At 40.2% G+C, this 9,605-nt stretch overlaps 2 non-coding genes across 2 annotated transcripts; both read right to left on the bottom strand.

The window, feature by feature from the left end:
- Nucleotides 1–887: 887 nt before the first annotated feature.
- On the bottom strand, nt 888–994 carry LOC127125191 (small nucleolar RNA R71). The gene has a single exon (XR_007804644.1). It is a non-coding gene; the product is annotated as a small nucleolar RNA R71 (small nucleolar RNA).
- Nucleotides 995–8,495: 7,501 nt separating this feature from the next.
- LOC127125190 (small nucleolar RNA R71) lies at nt 8,496–8,602 on the bottom strand. Its single transcript, XR_007804643.1, has one exon. It is a non-coding gene; the product is annotated as a small nucleolar RNA R71 (small nucleolar RNA).
- Nucleotides 8,603–9,605: the final 1,003 nt, after the last annotated feature.

Below are 9,605 nucleotides of genomic sequence, written 5' to 3'. Positions count from 1 at the left end.
TGGCTAGCTGGCGCATTCAATCATGGATTACAACCAGATTTACTTATTTTCCAAGGTGATCTAAACAACTGTTATAAAAAGATTTGATTGGAAAATAGATTTAGGGTTTTTAAGATGTCCAAGCCCAGCTGGATGCTTCTATAAAAAGGGACTTAGAAAACCTGTTTGAACACACAACCAAGACTGAGCGAAATATAGAGAGAGAGCTAGGGTTTGTGTCTGTTTAGTCGTAAGACTTGTAGGTCATTCAAGTCATCCATTGATGATTTAATTGGACTGATTTGTGGTTGTAATTTGTCACTCTAAAGCTGTTAAGCAAGAGTGTGTGTCTACTTGATCAAATCTGTGAAGCAAGATCAAGTGTGTGTCTTCTTGATCAAAGCTTTGAAGCAAGATCAAGAGTGCGTCTTCTTGATTGAAACTGTGAAGTAAAATCAAGAGTGTGTAATTGAAAAGTATTTTCTTTTCACAAGGGATTGTTGTTTAAAATCACTGGTGTGTGATTGTAAGGGAAGTGAGTGGGTTCTCATATCTAAAAGTGCTTAGGTAGAAGTTGCACGGGTAGAGATTAGGTGAGAAAGACAGTAACTTGTTGAAGTGTACGGATAGTCTTTGAACTAATTCTATTTTAGTGAATTTCCTTCCTGGCTTGGTAGCCCCCAGACGTAGGTGAGTTGCATCGAACCGGGTTAACAATTGCTTGTGTTATTTGCTTTACCATTCTGTTTATTTATCCATTGTGTGTTGATAGATATCAGTGTCGTAACATTACCTTCGACATCTTATATTTGATACCAGAATTTCACCTTCCACCCAATTCCATTACAACTTGGGATAACCTTAGAAACGTATTCCTTGCTAGATACGTTCCCCCAAGTAAGACCGTCGTTCTTCGAAACCACATAACCCGATTTACCCAGAACCAAGGAGAATCGTTGTTCGAAGCTTGGGAGAGATATAAAGAGTTGTTAAGAGCATGCCCACATCATGGTTTAGAAAATTGGTTAATCATTCAGACCTTCTATAATGGACTTCACTACAACACTAAGATGACCATCGACGCTGCCGCAGGCGGTGCGCTGATGAATAAACCTTATCCTGAAACTAGTGCCCTCATCGAAGATATGGCTCAAAACCATCAATCATGGGGAGTCGAACGAGCGACAATTGAGAAGAAGGAAGTCCAAGGAGGAGTACATGAATTAAGATCTATAGACATGATGCAAGCTAAAATGGACGCACTAGCCCTCAAGGTGGAGCATATGTGCATAAACCTGAGTACTGCAGCAGCAGTTTCGTCGGATTGTGAGATATGTGGAACCAAAGGATACCAATCTCCAGAATGCAGTCTATTAAACGAAACCCACTCTGAGCAAGTGAACTACACCCAAGGGAACCCATATTCGAATACCTATAACCCTGGATGGACGAATCACCCGAACTTCTCCTATAAGAACAATAACCCTATCCAAAATAACGCACCTCCGAGACAATTAAGTTACCAAGCCCTAAGACTAAATCAACCTATGCAACCCATACCACTAAAGCCGAGCCTTGAGAGAATTATGGAAAATTTTATCACTGCTCAAACCCAACAAAACAAAGAGTTCATGAACCAAAACATTCACGTTAATGAACTGATTGCCCAGTTAGGAACCAAGGTTGACCAAATAGTTACTCACACCAAGATGCTTGAAACCCAGACCTCTCAGGTAGCTTTAAACCAAGCCCCCCAGACTACACCTGGAGGACAGTTCCCTGGACAACCTCAATAGAATCCGAGAGGGCAAGCCAATGCCATTACCCTACGAAGTGGGAACGCTTATGATGATCCACCAAACCCAAGATTGAGTGAACCCAAAACTTCTAAGGAATATACCGAACCCACGAACAAAGTAAAGGAACTAGTGGAATCTGAAAACCAGGAAAGTCAAGAAAAAGGAGAAGAACCTAAAGATAAAACTTATGTACCACCCCCGCCATATAAACCACCAATACCATATCCGCAAAGACTAAAATAAACCCAAATCAATAACCAGTGTTAGAAATTTATTAAGGTTATAGAAAAACTTCACCTAGAAATCCCTTTCATAGAAGCCATCACCCAAATACCTTCTTATGCAAAGTTTCTCAAAGACATCCTCCATGTTTGAAAACTTAAGGATGAAAGAAGATGAAAACATTCATGAATTTCACATGAGTATCCTTGAGATTGCTAATGCTTCAGGAGCCCTAGGAGAGAAGATGACAGATGAAAAATTGGTGAGAAAAATACTCAGGTCACTCCCTAAGAGATTTGCAATGAAGGTGATTGCCATAGAAGAGTCTCAAGACATCTCCAACATGAGGGTAGATGAGCTAATTGGTTCCCTCCAAACCTTTGAGTTAGGATTAAATGATGGTGTTGAAAGGAAAACAAAGAGCATTGCCTTCATGTCAAACACAAAAGAGGATAAGAGTCAGGAGGGTGATGAAGATATGGTCAATGAAGTAGCAATGTTGGGAAGGCAGTTCAATAAACTGTTGAAAAAGATGGATGTAAGATCAAAGGAAAATGTCAAGAACATCTCATCTGACATCAGTAAATCCAACAATGCTGGAAGAAAAGCAAGATCAGATGAGAATCTCAAAGAAGGAAAAGAGGTTCAGTGTTATGAATGTGATGGGTGTGGACACATCAGGACTGAATATGGAACCTTCCTCAAGAAACAAAAGATGAGTCTTGCTGCCACGTGGTCTGATGAGAGTGATACAGAAGAGGCTGCAAATCTTGTGACTGCTTTGACAGGAAGATGGGAGTCTGATGAAGACTCAAGTGATGGTGAAGTAACCTTTGAGGAATTGACCGCTACCTACAGAGAGCTGTGTCAGAAAAGTGTAGAACTGAACAAGCAGGTTTTAAACCAGAGGAAAGAAATAACCCAACTTGAGAATGAGAAGGGAGAATACTTGGAGACCATCTCCAAATTGAAAACAGAAATTGTGGCTCTGAAGGTCAAGCTAGATGAAAGTCAACAAGTTGAGAGCCAGAAGATAGTAAAACTGGAGAATGAAAAGGCAAAACATGTGGAAACCATCTTCAAGCTAAAAACTGAAGTTATGCTCTTAAACTCAAAATTAGAAGAGACAACCAAGTATGTAAGGATGCTAAACAATGGATCTGACTCCTTAGACAAGATTCTCCAAACTGGACTAATCATAGGAGCCAAATCTGGAATAGGGTACCATAAATCTAAGGCTGAAAGTAGTTACACTGGTTGCAAGCCTCAAGCTAAACCTAAATGCAGCAATAGTAAGAGCAGCCCTAAGATGCACAGCATATGTCACATCATCAGAAGAGAAAACAACAGAAGAGCAGACACCAAAGATGGAGATGTCATTACTGTGGGAAATTTGGACACTCAAGGCCCTTCTGCTATAAGCTGTATGGTTACCCTGCCCCTGTTCATCAACAGAGTCACTATCAACCCAGACCCAAACAGCACAGGCCTATCAATAAGAAGCAATGGGTTCCTAAGACTAATGTTACAAGTCTAATAGCTCACCAAGAAGAGTGGTATTTTGATAGTGGATGCTCTAGACACATGACTGGAAACTCAGACTTGATAACTGATCTTCACCCTCATGACTTAAGCTATGTAACCTTTGGTGATGGAGCAAAAGGTGAAATAAAGGGGATAGGCAAGCTTGAGTGTCCTGGAGCTCCTAAACTAGACAATATTCTACTGGTCAAGGGCTTGACTTCAAATCTGATAAGCATCAGTCAGCTAGGGGATCAAGGTCTGAATATCATCTTCACTAAAACTGAATGTCTGATTGTTAACAAAAACAGTGAAGTGATTATGAAAGGAATCAGGACCAAAAACAACTGCTACATGTGGAGCTCTCAAATGGATGACCCCTCTAAGATGAGTGCAGTTGCGAGAAGAACCTACAAGGGAAAGGAAAAATGTCCGACAAGGATGTTACACCAAAACTTAAGACCTAACCTCAAAGAAGAGAAGGTCATGATGGCCCAAACACCTGAACATATGACTGGTGGTATGAAGTCTGAAGGTAGTGAGAGCTTTGCTGGAACTGAGACACAAGGGTCTATGTGTGCAAAGAAAATTGAGATAAATAAGATATCAGTTGAAAGCAACAATGCTCAACCAGGGTGGATGAAATTACTGATAATTATCTACAATGTCACACTCGATGCTATGACATTGTATTATGACAACCTGTATGGTACACCTATGTCCAAAGACCATATTCAGCACAGCTGGACCAAGTACATTATTTGTTTTCATCACTCATGTAGAAAATATGTGGAAAACAAACTCATAGTTCTACAACATGAAATACAACTAACCAATAGGACTGCAAAGGATTTGTATGATGTCCAACTGAAATATGAAAAGGGAAAATTAGGGGCTTGGTTTCTTGAGAAAATATGGCAATTAATGTGGAGTGGAAAAGGTAACAAAAATATTGTCTGCCCAATGAAAAGAAAAAGCCACATTAATAATGAATCATCTCCTAGTATTGGAAATAGCATCTATTTCATTTGCACGCTCTGCCTGAACACAATTCTTTCCATCTTCATCAAACTACTCAGAGAACCTCTGCTAGGGCAAAGAAAGTTTTCCCAAAAGTTCAACAACATGTCTCAACATCCATCAACATCTAGCTCAAAACCCTTTCATACTAGAACTTCCTCCATGGAATTTTTAGATGAAGATTTGATGGACGTAACTCCTCTGCGCATGATACCAGGTGACGTTCCAGGCTCCCCTTCCATGGCTGGAGCTAAGCAAGGTAACACTCCTGAAAAATCTCCTGATAAAGAGGACATGCACTCTACTGATCGCATCATAAGAAACCTAGTTACTAGGATACTGAATGAAGAGCATGGAGTCAAGGACATTTTTACCCCTCTGACCAGAAGAGACCCCTCTCCTGAGGTGGAAACCCAAGCTGAGAAAGATGATGACTCATCTAAAACAGAAAAGGAAATAGTTGCTGAGGGACTATGTTCTCTTGGAAAAAACTTACCTAGTATGTCCCCTAATACTGCTCAGGACATTGAGGAAGAAAGGTCTGAGGAAGAAGATGACATGTTGGTCAATCTTGTGAAAACAAGTGTAGAAAATAGACTGAGAAAAAGGAAGAGTATGGCTGAGATAAGGACAGGTAGGAAAGATAAAAAGGGTTGCTGGTATAGGTCCCTCCAAATCTTGGAGTAAAGTAGAGGTCAGGAAGAAGAAAGATAGTGAGAGTTCTGAATCTAATGAGAATGTCGAAGACGATGTCTCAGACATCTCCTCTGACAAAAGAAAGGTTGTAAAGAAGTCTTCCAACAAAGTAGCTGCTGAGCACCTAGACAAATGGAGGTTTGTAACTCAAAGAAGGGTAGCGGTTGAAAGAGAATTTGGGAAAGAGACTGTAGAAGTGAAGGAAGTAATGGAGTTAATCAAGGCAGTTGGTCTTATGAAAACTGTGACTGCTCTGCCTCAATGCTATGAAGGGCTAGTCAAAGAATTCATTGTAAACATTCTTGAGGAGAGTTATGGAAAAAGCAGCAGGGAGGTCTGTAAAGTGGTTGTTAGGGGTAAGTGTGTGAAACTTTCACCAACCATCATCAACAGGTTCCTAGGGAGAGGAACTGATGGAGGGGTAGATCTAGAGACCACAGATAATGAGATCTGTATGATGATTACAGCTGGGCAAGTTAAGGAATGGCCTAGTAGGAAACACCTATCTGCTAGTAAACTAACTGTCAAGTATGCCATCTTGCACAAGATTGGTTCAGCAAATTGGGTACCCACTAATCACATATCTACCATCTCCATTGCTCTTGGGAGGATCATTCATGCCATTGGAACTAAGATAAACTATGATTTTGGAAAGTTTGTGTTTGATCAAACCATTAGACATGCCTCCACCAATGCTGTAAAGTTGCCCATTGCATTCCCATCTATCATCTGTGGCGTCATCCTGAGTCAACAACCAGGAATCCTAAGTGTTGGTGATATTCCAAGCAGGAGAAAGACCCCTTTATCAATTCACTATAAGATTTTTGAGGGTAGTCATGTCAATGATGTTGTTATGACATCTTCCAGAAGGGAACCTGCATCTCAAGGGAGCCTAATTGACCAACTAAGAGAAACCTGCAAGGAATTGGAGAATGGTATAAATGTGGCCAAAGCAAGAAAAGAAGCTTTGGAAGCTCTTATTCGTAGCCTGGAAAGAGGAGAAGATAGAAAAAGTTGGTAAGGACTCAGATGAAAAAGCACAATCCTGTGACATCTCTGAAAGCTCTGATGGCTCTGAAGATGAAGAAGAAGGCGAAGATGATACTTCTTCCTCTGATTGATAGTTCCTCCTCTTGTTTGTTAAAGAATGAAGACTGTGAAGCTAGTGTGTCTGATGTTCTGAGAGATGTTCTGCTGCTGCAATATGGAGTTATTATTTTTATTTTAAATTGTGTAATGTGTGGCAGTCCTCATTGATGCCTGTTTTGTAATATTTAGGGCTCTTAAAGAGTTCCTTGAATTTGTTCATTATCTCAGCTTTCAGCTGTGTATAATGTTGGTGTGTACTACATGAATATTATGTTATAACATCTGTCCTGACATTCTCTGACAGACTAATTGACATTTATTTTGTCTAATTGGTCACCTTTGGTCAATTTTGACTAAAAAGGGGGAGAAGTGTTGATATGGAAGCAGTTGTGGAGAGATGTGTGTGGCTGGACTGGAGGACAACCATTATTGAAAGAAGTGCACAGGTGCTACAACAGTATGTTTGTCTATTTACAGATGTCAAACAGGATGTCTGATATGGTACACAGGTGTTGATGTTGAAGCAGATGTCAGTATGACATTCTGGCTGGTACACGTGCTGGAGTTACATTAGCTGTTATTTGATGAATGCACAGATTGAGGAGGAGAAGAAGTATCCTTGTGCTTTGTGCATTTGTGTGTCTTACTAGTTGCATCCATAACTAGTAATTCTGTTGTTTGTTGCATAGATTTAGGGGGTGGAGAAGTACCCTTGTGTGTGTGTGTATTACTAGTAGCCATAGCTAGTAATTGTTTTGCTTTTGTTGCTGATTAAACTACTGTTATGTGGTTTAAACTGCTGATAGTTTGCCTTGTGAACAAAAAGACAGATATATGTTTTAGCCAAAATTTGCCAAAGGGGGAGTTTGTTGATTCTAAGTGTTGGTAGCATTTTTGGTAAAACAAAGAGTGTTCACAAGATGTCATGTGTGATGTCTTAACATGAGATATCCTATGTACCTGCTGGAAGTCAAGAACATGTGCAAGCAGGATTGTTTCAGAATGCCACATACAATGACAAGGCTTCTGATATTGGATGTACCTGCTGGAGCTTAAATGGATGACATGTTCATGCAGGATTGTTTCAGATGACATACACAATGTCATGGCATCTGATATGGTTGTACCTGCTAAAAGCTATAAAAGAAATTACTGGATTATGCAGGATCTTTCCAGGATGTCAAACCTGATGTCATGACATCCTGTACACAGAACATTCAGTATGAATGTCTGGTGTTTTGTGATTGCACAATTAATGGCAATCTTTGGATGATTGAAGATATGGCTAGCTGGCGCATTCAATCATGGATTACAACCAGATTTACTTATTTTCCAAGGAGATTTAAACAGCTGTTATAAAGTGATTTGATTGGAAAATAGATTTAGGGTTTTCAAGATGTCCAAGCCCAGCTGGATGCTTCTATAAAAAGGGACTTAGAAAACCTGTTTGAACACACAACCAAGACTGAGCGAAATATAGAGATAGAGCTAGGGTTCTTGTTTGTTTAGTCGTAAGACTTGTAGGTCATTCAAGTCATCCATTGATGATTGAATTGGATTGATTTGTGGTTGTAATTTGTCACTCTAAAGCTGTTAAGCAAGAGTGTGTGTCTACTTGATCAAAGTTGTGAAGCAAGATCAAGTGTGTGTCTTCTTAATCAAAGCTTTGAAGCAAGATCAAGATTGTGTCTTCTGGATTGAAACTATGAAGTAAACTCAAGAGTGTGTAATTGAAAAGTATTTTCTTTTCACAAGGGATTGTTGTTTAAAATCACTGGTGTGTGATTGTAAGGGAAGTGAGTGGGTTCTCATATCTACGAGTGCTTAGGTAGAAGTTGCACGGGTAGAGATTAGGTGAGAAAGACTGTAACTTGTTGAAGTGTACGGATAGTCTTTGAACTAATCCTATTTTAGTGAATTTCCTTCCTGGCTTGGTAGCCCCCAGACGTAGGTGAGTTGCACCGAACTAGGTTAACAATTGCTTGTGTTATTTGCTTTACCATTCTGTTTATTTATCCATTGTGTGTTGACAGATATCAGTGTCGTAACATTACCTTCGACATCTTATATCTGATACCAGAATTTCACCTTCCACCCAATTCCATTACAACTTGGGATAATCTTAGAAAAGTATTCCTTGCTAGATACTTTCCCCCAAGTAAGATCGCCGTTCTTCGAAACCACATAACCCGATTTACCCAGAACCAAGGAGAATCGTTGTTCGAAGCTTGGGAGAGATATAAAGAGTTGTTAAGAGCATGCCCACATCATGGTTTAGAAAATTGGTTAATCATTCAGACCTTCTATAATGGACTTCACTACAACACTAAGATGACCATCGACACTGCCGCAGGCGGTGCGCTGATGAACAAACCTTATCCTGAAACTAGTGCCCTCATCGAAGATATGGCTCAAAACCATCAATCATGGGGAGTCGAACGAGCGACAATTGAGAAGAAGGAAGTCCAAGGAGGAGTACATGAATTAAGATCTATAGACATGATGCAATCTAAAATGGACGCACTAGCCCTCAAGGTGGAGCATATGTGCATAAACCTGAATACTGCAGCAGCAGTTTCGTCGGATTGTGAGATATGTGGAACCAAAGGACACCAATCTGCAGAATGCAGTCTATTAAACGAAACCCACTCTGAGCAAGTGAACTACACCCAAGGGAACCCATATTCGAATACCTATAACCCTGGATGGACGAATCACCCGAACTTCTCCTATAAGAACAATAACCCTATCCAAAATAACGCACCTCCGAGACAATAAAGTTACCAAGCCCCAAGACTAAATCAACCTATGCAACCCATACCACCAAAGTCGAGCCTTGAGAGAATTATGGAAAATTTTATCACTGCTCAAACCCAACAAAATAAAGAGTTCATGAACCAAAACATTCACGTTAATGAACTGATTGCCCAGTTAGGAACCAAGGTTGACCAAATAGTTACTCACACCAAGATGCTTGAAACCCAGATCTCTCAGGTAGCTTTAAACCAAGCCCCCCAGACTACACCTGGAGGATAGTTCCTTGGACAACCTCAATAGAATCTGAGAGGGCAAGCCAATGCCATTACCCTACGAAGTGGGAACGCTTATGATGAGCCACCAAACCCAAGATTGAGTGAACCCAAAACTTCTAAGGAATATACCGAACCCACGAACGAAGTAAAGGAACTAGTGGAATCTGAAAACCAGGAAAGTCAAGAAAAAGGAGAAGAACCTAAAGATAAAACTTATGTACCACCCCCGCCATATAAACCACCAATA

Source organism: Lathyrus oleraceus, chromosome 2 (assembly GCF_024323335.1).
Source record: "Lathyrus oleraceus cultivar Zhongwan6 chromosome 2, CAAS_Psat_ZW6_1.0, whole genome shotgun sequence".
NCBI classification, from domain to species: Eukaryota; Viridiplantae; Streptophyta; class Magnoliopsida; order Fabales; family Fabaceae; genus Lathyrus; species Lathyrus oleraceus.
This window is presented reverse-complemented; position numbering and strand designations above follow the sequence as displayed.